The sequence below is a fragment of the Mytilus californianus genome, unplaced genomic scaffold (assembly GCF_021869535.1).
Source record: "Mytilus californianus isolate M0D057914Y unplaced genomic scaffold, xbMytCali1.0.p SCAF_1, whole genome shotgun sequence".
NCBI lineage: Eukaryota > Metazoa > Mollusca > Bivalvia > Mytilida > Mytilidae > Mytilus > Mytilus californianus.
In genome coordinates this window covers 91405557-91419895 of record NW_026262581.1, presented here as the reverse complement: position 1 = coordinate 91419895, position 14339 = coordinate 91405557, and the positions used below count along the sequence as shown (strand labels likewise).

The window sequence follows — 14339 nt, the reverse complement described above, 5'->3', positions numbered from 1 at the left end:
TTATTTACTAATCTATTTATTTATTCTATAAAACTAATTGATTTACATATTGTCTATCTTTTCTTTTTCTTCATGTTTCTTTATTTTGTTAGCTGATAATTCCATCTTTATTATTAAAAAGTATTATTGAATGAAGCTTGGTACCAAACTTGGTATACAGTTGTATCATGAACTTGAGGTGTGTCATATACTACAGCGAAATCACTCTGATCTTGACTTTGACCTTTGACCCCTATGATAGTAAATCTGTCAAATATAACTGCCTCTGACTTCTTCATCAATGAGGACTGTTTTAAATCATTATCCGATAGCTGCTATAATCTTGTTTAGAACTGTATTATCTTTGAACAGAGTTAAACCGTTCTTCCAAAATAGATCTTGACAGTTCTATCTTAGAAAAGTTGTGGACGTTTTTACATAGAACTGATTCTGACAGTTTCTTTAGACAGTTCTTTAGAGAGATAAGAACTAATTCCAATTGTACGAGCTCTGTACGTTTAAAATAGAAATATCAAATTGTGACGAGTTATATCCTCGTTCCAGTGCTCATTTCATTTACAAAACAAACGTTTACCCAATACCCTTACTCCTTTTAAAGTAACAACAAATATATTGAACTGACAATTGTGGATGATGGATACAGTTTTTTTATAGTACATTCAAATGCATAAATAATTCTGCAATGAATTGAAATTTAATATTAAATTCTGTTTGCGTCTAAATCTAATTGGTTTTTTTTAAATTTCCCAGAGGATTCATACGACATTTAACAGCAGTCAGATATGCTTAAAAGAGAACGCTGACTTACATTTTAAATATTCAATTTTAGTTTTTCAATGATCGTAATTTCCAGGAACAATTACATACATTTGCACTTTTATTTTTTTATCGCAAATCATTGTAGACAAAATTAGTATTTTTTTCAGATACAAAGAGATATCATGATATGATATAACGGCTTTTGTAACATAATAACGGAAACGGATATTATGATTTAATAACTCATTTTGAAATTAAAAGTTATTTGCCGTATATAATTTAAAAAGTCGGAAATTTAATATGAAACATAGCAAAATAGTTTGCTTATTTAAAGATATTTCCCACGCATTATGCAAGTATAGCGACTAATTAATAATTAACAGTTTTATTTTGATTTTTTAAAAATGGGAGCGGAAGCTGTTTACATCGAGATCATTGTACAAATGTACCTTTATTTATATCAACAAACCGAGTAACTTTGGTATAGAGGTACATACATATTGTACTATATATGTAACATAACGCATACTTATGGACATACATAAATAGGACAGAGTTGAATATTTGTAAATAACAATAGAGATTACTCTAAAAAGGCATAGTACTTGGTTTACCCAGGAAAGCCTACACTCGTTTTAATTAACCTTATTGAATTGACACACGTTGTTGAAAGGAAATCAGATTTTTGCTGTTCATCAATTCATACAATTTCAATGAATTTGGTCGGTATCTATGTGAACTTCCCAATAACTGTTTACGGGTATCATTATACAGAACATTAAAACACATCTATTCCATCGAACTTGAAATAAAGGACGCAACACATACAGTTAAAGTCTGCATCATATCTTGACTTACATCTAGAAATTGACAATGAAACTTCGAAATTTAAAACTAAACAAATGGTATGAGCAATTACAGATTATTGAGTTTTGCCGAACCTTGTGTTGACGACTTAATGGCTATTTTTTTGTAAATGGGATTTCAACGGGGGGATATAGTATTTTTATCCGTCAGTCCGTCAGACATCTTGGTTTCTGTAAGGTAAATAAAATACTTTATTGAAGATTGCAAACATTCCTGTCTACGACATATCTATATTCCATGTACGAATTTGCCAGATTTTCCGTCACTAAAACTGAAAAAGATATACTGTAAATTCAGAAATTATTGCGTGCATTTATTTTTTTAAGATTTATGAAGAATGGGCAAAAATGCGAGATTAATTATTGCGATTTCAGGAAAATCTGCGTACAGAAAAATTATATTAATATGTATCATAATGCGAGCTCATATTATTGCGATATTCACCCAGTTGCACTATTCGCATTAATAAAAACCTCACAATAATTTCTGAATTAACAGTAGTTCAGATTGTGCAAATCGTTCTCACCTTTGCATATCTAATCTTAAAACATGTATTCATTTATAAATTTATTTTGTGTGCACTTTTTGTCTCGCCTGCGACAAAAGTCGCGGAAAGCGAGACATAGGAATTGCTTTTCCGGCTACGGCTGCGGCGTCAACAATTGTTAAGTTTTCTGATTAACCTAGTTCAATAGGAACTACTTGTGATAGATCATTGATATTTAATACAAAGTTGCATTACTATCAGTACACATCAGTTTGACGACTATTTCGAGGCCCTGCGCCCTTAGGTCATGGTCCAGTGACTTCGAATTAACTAGCAATTTTTGATTTTCAGTTTTCTGTTTAAGTTAGTTTGATAGGAACTACTTGTGTTGGATCATTGATATTTAATGTGAAGTTGCACTACTATCAGTTCATATCAGTTTGACGATATTTCGAGGCCCTGCCCCCTAGGTCATGGTCCAGCGACTTCGAATTAACTAGCAATTTTTAATTTTAAGTTTTTTAACTTTGAAGTTGACAATTCTCACCTCAAACATTAATTGGTTCTAAATTGACATTTTCTTTTCAAACCCTCAGTTTCAACTTGCCATATCTCATTGACAACTTGACATTTCTCAGTTCCAAGTTGACTTTTCTCAGATCCAATGTGACATTTCTCAGATCCAATTTCAGGGATAGTAACGGCGTCGTATCGAGGAGCGTTTTGTACAGTGATTTTGTCATAATTTGATTAAGTTGGACAAGATTGTGTTTTTAATGACAAACAATATCACAATATAAACATTCGGATTTTTTGCCAAAGGAACTTCTGAACATGAGTTTAAGCCCGTAAGTATCTTTGTCTATAGCTAATATATTAGTACATTAAAATATGTATCATATAGAATGAGTTAATGATTTAACACAGAATAATGCTTGCGTATGTTAAAATTTAAAAGTTGCTTACTCGTTTCTCATGCATAAACAAATTGATTTGTTTACTAACTGTTACATCACATATTTCGTTATAATACAAAATTGCCGTCAATTATTCCGATAAATAGCTACATTTGCACACAAATTAAGATAACTGAAAATACGGTGTCATGGTTTGGTTCAGTAGTGTCATGGTTTAGTTCATGTTGGACATTGTTCAGTTCTGTGATTCTGGTCGTGTATGGTGGAAGAGTAAGGATCAAAATAAACATTATACAACTATTGAAATACTGTTAAAAAAATTATTTTCGCCGTTACCTTTTTTTCTCTCGTTTAACCCATTCTATCCTATTATCGAGGCAATATATTGCCGCCATTTTCTAATGTTGTTGTTTTGTTCCCATACAAGTAGATCTAAGCTTCACATATTTAAGTTGATCTTCTACTAACGAAAATACATCGCTCGAGAAAATAACTCTTCTACAGTAAATTTAAGATATCATTATAGAACACGCATATATAAAGAAATCACGAAGATAATATATTAATGCATTTCAAAGGCAATTTTCTTTAAAAGAAGTTTTATTTGGAATACAAAAGGACCTAATAAAGCACATAGTAATATATTATAAGTAGATTCGGTGTGATTGCCAATGAGACAACTATCCACCCGAGACCAAATGACGTAGGTGTTAGCAACTATAGGTCGCCGTACGGCCTTCAACAATAAACAAAACCCATACCTCTTAGAAAGCTATAAAAGGTTCCGACAAATTAAATGTAAAGCAACCCAAAAGAGAAAACCAACGGCCTGAATCTTCAAAACAATAAACGAAAAACAAATATGATATACAGTAGCAAACGACAGCCATTGCATTACTCTGGACTTTGGACAGACACATATGGCATATGACGGGGTTAAACATGTTTGCGGGCTCCCAACCCTCTCTTCGCCTTAATATGGGCAGTGGTGTAACAACAAAACAAAGAAGAACAAACTATAAAAATCAGTTGAAAAGGACTCTACTCACCAGATCGACACAAAGCAAAAATAATCAAGTAACATAAACACCAAAGACACAAAGAACCGATATGTGAGTACTCACATTTTCCAAGCCAGTAAAAACTAATAAAAAAAATCATGAATCAAAGACAAGACGTTGCTTTTTTTTCTATTTCAGAATGGAATTCTGCTGCCAATATTCATCTTCATCCATCTCATTCTCTGCTATTAAGAACGATGATTTCTTGTTTTGTTGGGTCAAAAATAAGGTCTTTTACAGTTTTAATGTACCAAACAAAATAACACGTGTATTTTGAAATTTAAATTATTTTTTCAAAAATCACATTTAATAATGTACGATTTCTCATACTAAATACTAGATCGATAGAGCTTTTTTCTCATATTATCGAAATTTATTGGATAAAAGAAAACAGTTATACTGGTTAAGTGATTCTACAAAACACATTTATACAATATGACAAAAACATAATTCGTAATGATAATTGATAAAGATAGACATTATATCGACCTAATTCTAATTCGAAATTGTGATCTTTCTTATAATTAAATTCGGAACTTCGTAAGTAGTTTTCAAAGTAATTTCATTTATAGTTTATTAAAAAAATTAAGTATTAACAGTTGTCCATGTTAACATTTTGTCCTATGGAGGGTTAAAGACTGTATGGTGCCTTCTCGATATCGTTTGGGGTATTTTGTAGTTGAGTTACTGTATCATGGGCATACAACCCACACATCTCCTTTTATTCCTCATAGACATAATCTGGATCAAAATAAAAACAACACATGTATAGTTTGCTAGAAAAAAATGTTAAACAAAAATTATTTTTGACTAGCTGCTACGTTTTGCAACTTTAGGTAGACGTCTTTAACCATTTTTCTAGTGGCGCCGCTCACGATATCCGCGGGAGAGTCCATCCTGGACATACGGAGAAGAGATTGTAGGTGAAACAGAAGCAACGCTTTGGGTTTTTTTTGTAATGTATTTGATCGAATGCCAGTTAAAAAGATCAGTGGCTATATTAATTCTATCTTAGGCCATTGTTATATTATAGTTCGTTTCTGTGTGTGTTACATTTTAATGTTGTGTTTCTGTTGTGTCGTAGTTCTCCTCTAATATTTGATGTGTTTCCCTCAGTGTTAGTTTGTAACCCAGATTTGTTTTTTTCTCAATCGATTTATGAATTTCGAACAGCGGTATACTACTGTTGCCTTTATTTAGGAAACACAAGTAAAAATGTATAATGTACGGTTTCCCGATTACGCCTACCAAATTTGGTTAAAAGCTCTTCTTTTCTTTTTAGTCAGTTGGTAAATTGTGTAACTTCATGTTTTCGCAAGCACCTTTAAACAAACTATCAATATTAAGGTGAAACAAACACTTAGCTGAACCATGTCAATCGCCTAACCTAACCATGTCAATCGCCTAACCAAACCATATCAATTTCGATATTTTGGTTACCCTGCGTTAATTTCTTAAAAACAACAATTTCAATGTAGATCTTTTAACTTACAATATAGATTCCAACATCTTATTTGCTTTTAATTGCTTATTTGAAAAGAACTGAGGCAATATTTCTGGGAAATAACATAGCTATGACAGAATCACTGTACTAAACGCTCCTCGATATGACAACGTTACTACCCGTGAATTTGACATTTCTCAGTTCTAATTTGTCATCTCTCGGTTCCAGTTTGAAATTTCTTTAATAATTTGTCAACTTGGAAGTCAGAAATGTCAAATGTGAAGCCTTTGGGCTCAATGTGAAGTTGAAAGTCGGAAGAGAAAACAATCAACTTGGAAATCAAATAAATTAAATTGGAAGTAAGAAATTTTAACAAGAGGATATCAGTATCAATCTTTAACCGAGTTTACCAAAATACGAAGAATACGAAATGGTTATTATTGGTGGCTCCTTTGTTTCATTTTTTAATGTTGACATTCTTTTCTTTTAAATGAATGAACACTCTTACATGTACAGTCCATTTCCATTAAAGTTCTAAGTAAAGGTTGCATGAATACGGATTCAAATGATTTGACTTGAAAGATAATAATACATCATCAATGTGACGAATTTGACGAATTTGAGGTAAATTGACAGCTTATAGTTAAATATCATTTCTATATCCTGCTTTAATAAATGTTCGAAACAAAAACAAAAATCATATTCATTTATTTTTTTGTCTTAATTCGTAGCTAATACCCACTTTAATTGTTTTAATCCCACTTAATTTGTTTAAATCCTAAATTTTTTGTACTGAACTTAAATTCCACTAACTGACATTCCGTAGTCCTGATCTATGACATTAGTGTGCAATGCTTTTCAAGACAAAGCATGCGTTTAAGCCTATAAATTAATTCTTGCTTATGCACAAAGCTATAATCTAAAACACCTTAATTAAATTTCAATGCCAGAATTTGTCTTACGTGATCAATGATCATAACCATTCTGTATTGTCATTCCGATCTTCCTGCTGATCTAGGCCCTAATTGATATATATCGTGTTGACTTGTTTTCTCGGAAGGTGAATGCAATTATTGACTATCATTTTGGTTAGCTTACTTTTCTGTTATTTACTGTGTTTAAGATCTTTGAGATAATGACAATCATATCAACTTTGGATTTTATTTTTGCATTTAATTCATTGTGCAAAAATGTACATTACTTCGTGCAACTTAATAGGACTTCTTAAATGTAAGTATTTATTACTTTTAGGTATAATTTACTACTCTTCATAAAACATGGTATCCAAACGAAGACTTTGTAATGATCACGTAAGATCTTTATAAGATATCTGGTCTAAAGAGACAACAGTATATAACAGCGTTAAATGAGGATCAGTATATTTGTTTCTTCCATTGGTGATGTATTGAAATATCACACGTACTGATGGTATAGTTGTATCTGTAATTAAAACATAGCGGAAGTGGTCGAATAAATTAGATTTCATATTTGTGGTATGTTTAGTTCCAGAGTTCACAAGAATTATTTTCAAATTAACTTCCCTTTTATCACAAATACGAGTCTTTTAGAAATCATTATTAAACTAGGGATATGTAACGCTTTTTATTTAATTCATTCTTTAACGTTTCAGTATTACATATAAATCATCTTTGTAATAAAACCAAATACTTTAACAGATATTTGAAGCGTACGCTCGACGGTTAAAATATACCGTTGCCGTCTTCTCCCTCGTCCAAGCACGACTAGCAATAACTTATCCTCAACGAATACATGTGTACTAACCAATTTTTCACACAATTTTGGTTTTATAAAGGTTGTCTACCTTTTTATTTTGATGATTTGCAATTTAGTGTTTTAGAGTTATCGTGACAAATCAGAGTGACTTTCACTAAATCATATGACTTTTCCATTTTGATTTTCTTCTTTAGGTGTTAAATTTAAATACACACGAGCCAATTTTTTGTAAGTCTCGCGATAACTCGGAAAATATTTTCACGAATTAGTATGAAAGTTTTATACGCACTACTTTATTTTATTGTTTTAATGACATGTACTGTATAAACAATTCATACCCGTCCTCTCTCATGGATTGTGAATGGGCGTACTATGCGCCTCTGGTCTAGCTTTTATAGACTAAACTTTTGTTATAAATATTTGCATGTATGTTGAGGAAAAAAATATACAAATTCAGTTTTTGTAAAGAGTTTTTAACTGTTTTCCTGGATTACATGCACGTTAAAAAAAACGATGAATACTCGAACTTAAAAAAAAGAGGTAATTTTCAATATGTCTATTATATATGTAATATATTTATAACTTATAAATTGTTTAATCTTCTAAGATTGTTTTAGATCAAAGTCGCTGCACTAGTGTCATTTTGTAATAGAAATGTTCAATTTGCTCCTTTTTGTAGCGTTACGGTAGTTATTTACGAATAGCTTCTTAGACTCTAATAAACATATTTTCATCACCGATAAAAGTATAACAACAATTATAAATATTACATTAAATGAGAAAATATAATAAGATTATTTTAAACCACTTGAATTTATAACTCAGAAAATATTATAAAATTGTCAAAAATAATCTTTCAGGTGTTCAAAAGACATTAGCCAGTCAGATATAAGTATATACATTCTTTATTATTTTGTGTTAAATCATTTTATCAGGATTTCTACCTTCTCCGAAAATGGAAAGCTGCATAAACTGTCTTATTTTTGAATCTTGTCACTGATACTTAGATATGCGCAACGGCTTTTACTCAAAAAAGATATTTTGCTACAAAATATTTTATACAAAGATTATTTTTTTGTTTGGGTTGTGGCTCGTATTTAATTGTGCATAAACCCATGTGTAAAATTGCTAATAATAATAATTTTGTCTGTGTTTTTAGATGAAACCATGAATCAATTTTCTTACGCAATGTTTATGTCTTAATTGTGTTATCCACTTACTTCGGTTACGAAATTATTTCAAAGCTGAATTTTCCTTAAATGCAGTCTATTTTCTCATTAGAAAAATGCTCTCATAACAATTCACAGATTGCATATCACAATTTACCCAATCAACTCATTATGAAAAAAAAATCAGTTATTTTACAAAATGCAACCATAAATATTTTATTCTAATCTCAAATACAATGACATCACTTCTTTATTTTCTACTTACTTTCCGTTTTTGTAGAAATATTTCATATGAAGATATACTTAATTTATCAATTCTTGTGTAAATAGTGGTTTGTCTACTAAAACGATATCATGCAATTGTAACAGCATCCACTTTCATTCAAATTGACTTTTTCTTAAAAATGATGAACAAGTAATCAAAGTCGCGTAGGGTATAATTTTTTTGACCCGTCCGTCAGTCTGTCCGTCCTGTTATTGTCATCCCAATTCCTTTAGAACCATACAACTGAATTTCACGAAACTTTATTGATAATAAGGACATACTTTGTAGATGTGCATATCGACATGAAATTATGATTCTATTTTGATTCTTGGAGTTTTGTCCTTAGCACTTAGAATTTTGACCTAAATAAACTACTGCAACATTTTGTTAGCGCAACTCCTCTGAAACCATAAAACAGAATATCAAGAAACTTTGTAGTTAATTAGGACATTATCTGCGAGTACTCTAAGATCTGTAATTAGTGTCTTTTTTGTTGTGGGGATATATAAAAACCCTGCCACATCCGGTCTGTTTTTTTGTTACTTGTCTTTCTGCTTGAAAGGGTTGGGCGCCAGCAAACATGTATAACCCCCCCCCCCCCCCCCCTCCAACATTCTGTATGTGCCTGTCCTATTTCAGGAGCCTTTAATACACTGGTTGTCGTTTGTTGCTGTACATCATATTTGTTTTTTCTTCATGGTTTTGTGCATAAATAAGGCCGTTAGTTTTCTCGTTTGAATTGTTTTACGTTTGTCAGTTCTGTGCTTTTTATAACTGACTATGCGGTAGGAGTTTTCGCTCATTGTTGAAGGCTGTATGGTGCGATATAGTTGTTAACTTCTATGTCATTTGCTCTCATGGTGGAGATTTATCTCATTGGCAATCATACCACATCTTCTGATTTTTGTATTCTATGTAGAAACAAGAAATGTTTATCAGTTGATTTTTGTAGGATTTATTAGTCTTTGAACGTAGGAATCTGGTGAGATTTCGTTTGGCCAGTGAAAATGTGGGCGCGTGGGGTATGTGAGTGTTCTCACAAAGGTTCTTTTTTTAATTTTACATATATTAACAAAATATGCCTGTTTCGCTCACCTGGGAGTTTAGTTTAAACTGGCCACGTGGTTTCAGCATAGAAAATTTCAAAATAATGTTTGCCTACTTTGCATAATCAGTAAAAATTAGCAAAAAATCAGTTTTGTTTTCAAAAAGCCAGGAATATATGTTAAAGAACTTACAATTATGCATCTGTAATTCAAATTTGAATAAAATGTGTCTAAGAGTAAGGAAGTTTTAACCATTTGAAGAATATTTTTATGTTAGAGAGGCCATCTTGGGAGGAGTGCGGGGCTACCGGACATAATTTTGAACGGTGACCACCTAAGGACCACACAGGCCAAGGTTGGTTTAAATTTGCCCAGGGTTTACAGACTAATCAGCGGTTACAATAGGTGTTCATGAGACAAATATTTTACGTCAAATAGCTCGTTTGGCCTTGCATCTTTGATATGATCTACATGGCATCTTAAGTTAGTTTTATAATATAAGGCACTAGCCTTGAGTAATGGGTATAAAAGTACTGCCTGTAAATCAAGAGTCGCTATTTATACGTCATTGGATGTCTGTGCCCTAATTTTATCAGTGGTCTTTTCTGTTGTAGCCTTTTTCTTTATATCCAAACATTTTATATACTCTTCTTCAGACACAAGAGGGACGAAAGATACCAGAGGGACAGTCAAATTCATAGATCGAAAACAAACTGACAACGCCATGGCCAAAAATAAAAAGACAAACAGACAAATAACAGTACAGATGACACAACATAGAAAACTAAAGACTAAGCAACACGAACCCCACCAAAAACTGGGGGTGATCTCAAGTGCTCCGGAAGGGTAAGCAGATCCTGCTCCACATGTGGCACCCGTCGTGTTGCTTATGTTATTACAAATCCGGTAAATAGTCTAATTCGGTAAGTTTTCGCGAAAAGGGAAGGGTATTGTAGTTACGACATAAGGAACATATCCGATATCATCTGTGAAACGGTTATTCCATAACGGTCAACCAACTCGTGATGGCGTCCGTAAAATTTACGAAGGGATGATTTCAACCATTTGGAACTCTTGGTTTAATAGCTTCCTTGTGAGCAGCAATCCTCTATCAAGGAAATCATGATAGGAAATACAATAGGAATATCGTATCAATTGGGAGATATATACTCCGAATGCAGGCGCTGCTGGAATGTTGCTACATAGAAAGGGAAAGTTCACAATTGGGAAGCTGAAATCATCTCTTTTATCGTAAAGTTTTGTTTTCAACCGACCCTCATTGTCAATTTCTAGATGTAATTCAAGATATGAGGCAGACTTAACTGTATCTGTAGTATCCTTTATCTCTAGTTCGATGGGATAGATTCGTTCAACATAGTCACCAAATTTTGTATTATTTAGGGAGAGAACATCATCTATATAGCGTAACGTAAAGTTAAAGGATATTGCTAACTTCTTATCTTTCTTCCTAAGAAGTTCCTGTATGAAGTCAGCCTCATAATAATAAAGAAACATGTTGGCAAGAAGAGGGGCACAATTGGTTTCCATTGGAATTCCGACAGTCTGTTGAAAAACACGTCCTCCAAACGTAACAAATATGTTGTCAATCAAGAAATCAAGCATCTTGATAAAATGTCAGTTTCAGAAAAAATTTTGTTTGAATCAGAGTGATTCTTTACAAAGTAGGATTTATCCCCCCCTAAGACAAGATACTTGTATCTACGTTCGCCATTCTTTTTAATGAAACAAAGTAATACCAACTCTTTCAATTTGTCTTTTAGTTTGGAATGGGGAATACTTGTGTAAAGTGTAGAGAAGTCAAATATCTTAATACTATTGCAAGATGAGAGAGTCTTAGATTGAATGTACTCTAAAAGATCTTTAGAATTTTTTAGTATCCACATCTGATTCACGCCACCTTTTGAATAGGCAGTTTCACAATAACTTTGGAGCCCGACTTTGATTGCTGATAAAATAGATGTTAATAATTTAGAAAGAGGTTTCGTGGAGCACTTGGAAGACCCAGCAATATACCGTTGTTTGTAAGGACACTTATGTAGTTTAGGTATCAAATACAGTGATGGAAGATCCAGTTCTTCATCTTTGGTTAACATTCCAAAGGAACATAGAACAGACCTATGATTATCCAGGATTTCCTCTTTGGTAAGTGTCGTGAGGGTATATGTTGTTCATTTGTTCATTTTGGGTTGAAACAGCGACAAACTTTCGTCCTCAAAAATCTTAATGAAAACTTTAAGACTTATTTCTTTCTTTCCTCTTATGGTACAAAAGTTTTGATATTATCAGAACAGTTTACTAACGTTTGTGAAAATTAGTTCTAAATAAATCTTTGACGAACTTGCTAGGCAATAATGAGAAGGCATTTTAGGGCAACAATTCTAAAAATTCTTCGGCATGTGCATTTCCATCAGGATTTCGGAAAGTTAATGATCTTGGATTGTGCTGTTCATGAATACATCTTTACTTTTGTTAAACCATTTTTGTGACGTCAGCCTATTCATTTACCGTGGATTCTTTTTCTAGAATCAACGCTTACTAAATCTGTTGCTTAAATGGACTCACCAAGTTATATTCAATTGTTTCTTTTGTGTGCCTAATTTCATTAAGTTTGAATTGGCTAATTTACTGATTTCTGTACACTTAGAATATAGCAAAGTGCTCTCGACCAATGAAATTGTAGGACTTAATGCCTCTTAATTGTGAAGAATGAATGTAAATCATGTTCTTAGTAAGGGATTATCCTATTATTTGGGTTTATTTACAGTTCAAAACAAAGAGTTTCTATAAATGAGTTACAACTGCCCCGAAGCACATTTATCAGATTGAAAGGATTTATCACACAGTGATTGAAATGGACTTAAAGTTGAATTGTGAAACAAACAAAAAACTCAAAATAAGTTGAAGTTATCTGCAGTAAAATTGGTACCGTGAATGTTATGAAAATATTAATAACTTCAAATTACTAAAAAATTAAACAATATCAAAGCAATGCAAAAAAAGAAAGAAAAAAAAAGCTTTAAAATACAAAAATAACCTAAATCTTTAGCTTTCCATAACTTTGGTTACTGGATCAGCGGTTGGAAAGAATAGTTATTTCTAATATTCTGATAAAATAAAAAAAAAACAGGAATTGATTTAAGTTTTGGACATATTAAGAACTTTTAAAGGTAATTTATTTAAACATTTCCCTGACATAATGAAATAGTATTTGATGTAAAAAGCCGGAACAAAATATTGGCTGTGAAATAAAATTTAATTGTAACTCAAATGTATTATAAATTAATTTAAACTGTGAATAAAAAAAGGATAGTTCCTCACTAAAATATTACATGATTTACATTCATACACACAATCAGAAAACATATACAAATCCTACGTTTTCTTTGTACTGTTGTGTCACCTAATATCTATAACGCATTTTTTTTTTAAATATTTCTCAAATTACAAGAAAGTCCTTACATCACTAAAACTAATCCATAAATGACATGCCGAAAAAGGAAGTCATGCATCAATTATAAACATTGCACTGACAATGAAACTAATTCTTAAACACAACCAATCAAGAGATCATTTGAGCCTTGAGCACTTTACAATATTCTAAGTTTGTAAGAGAATAATAATCCCTTACTTCATGATAAGTACTCGCTAACGCTCGTACTTAATCATGAAGAAAGGGACTATCATTCTCTTACATATACTAATGGAATTAATTTAAAAACTTACCTTTAATATTTATATGCCTTCACTCAGAATCGAACACCTCCTTGCCATCTGTTATGAGTGACTGACATCAACACATCGACGATACCTCTCGTCTACCAATGGGTTGCAGATTATATGTCTATTTTATATATATAAATAAACATATGACACACATATGTACAACGGAAAATCGGGGCTTGTACCTTAATGTATACATAATAGACAATCGTATGGTATACGTTGGTAGCCACGAGGTTAACATGGTTAATAACAATGAGTTAAAGAGTCAATTTAAAGGTAGAGACTTGTCGGTTTAGGTTCGAATCCCTTTATTCTCTTTGTTGTCCCTATTCTTTAGTTTTTCCGTTTTTCTTATTTTGTATGTTACTGTGGATATTGTTGTAATAATAGCGGGTTTTCCCGTTTATTTTTGGATTATTATTGGCTATTTCACATATTTGAAAAGAATATGATTACATTCCATTTGTCCATTTTTGTTGTATGAATATAGTATGCTTTCGTCTGTTTGACTAAATATCTTTACAAATGTTTATTCACAAAGCCCTATTCGATTAAATCGTGACGTTCCTAATATTAGGATTATTGATAGAATTTTCAGTAGCATATTTGTTATATATTCATAGAAATAAGTTTGAATATATTTTATTTTGTAAATTACGGATGATATTCAGATGAATTAAAGACAGACGTGTTATGTCACATTTGAATTTTTCTAACCAATTGATGTGATTTCCGAGTATTATCACTCAATACTAATACTACTAATACAATTCAACGCCTCTAATTGTACTAACTTACCAAATATCCTCTGATATGTCTCTGGTAATATATTATTCGTTGCGTCCT

The 14339-nt window shown here is 31.9% G+C and overlaps 1 protein-coding gene across 2 annotated transcripts in view; it reads left to right on the top strand.

The window, feature by feature from the left end:
• The window catches only part of LOC127726017 (prolactin-releasing peptide receptor-like), a 49075-nt gene that overhangs the window by 20352 nt on the left and 14384 nt on the right, over positions 1 to 14339 (top strand). The window contains exon 1 of one of the 2 annotated variants that reach the window (XM_052233316.1): positions 6572 to 6765. The exons of the other annotated variant lie outside the window; for it this stretch is intronic. The gene's annotated coding sequence lies outside the window, so the exon portion shown is untranslated. Of the gene's footprint in view, positions 1 to 6571; positions 6766 to 14339 lie in introns of those variants that run through there. 2 annotated transcript variants of the gene reach the window in all.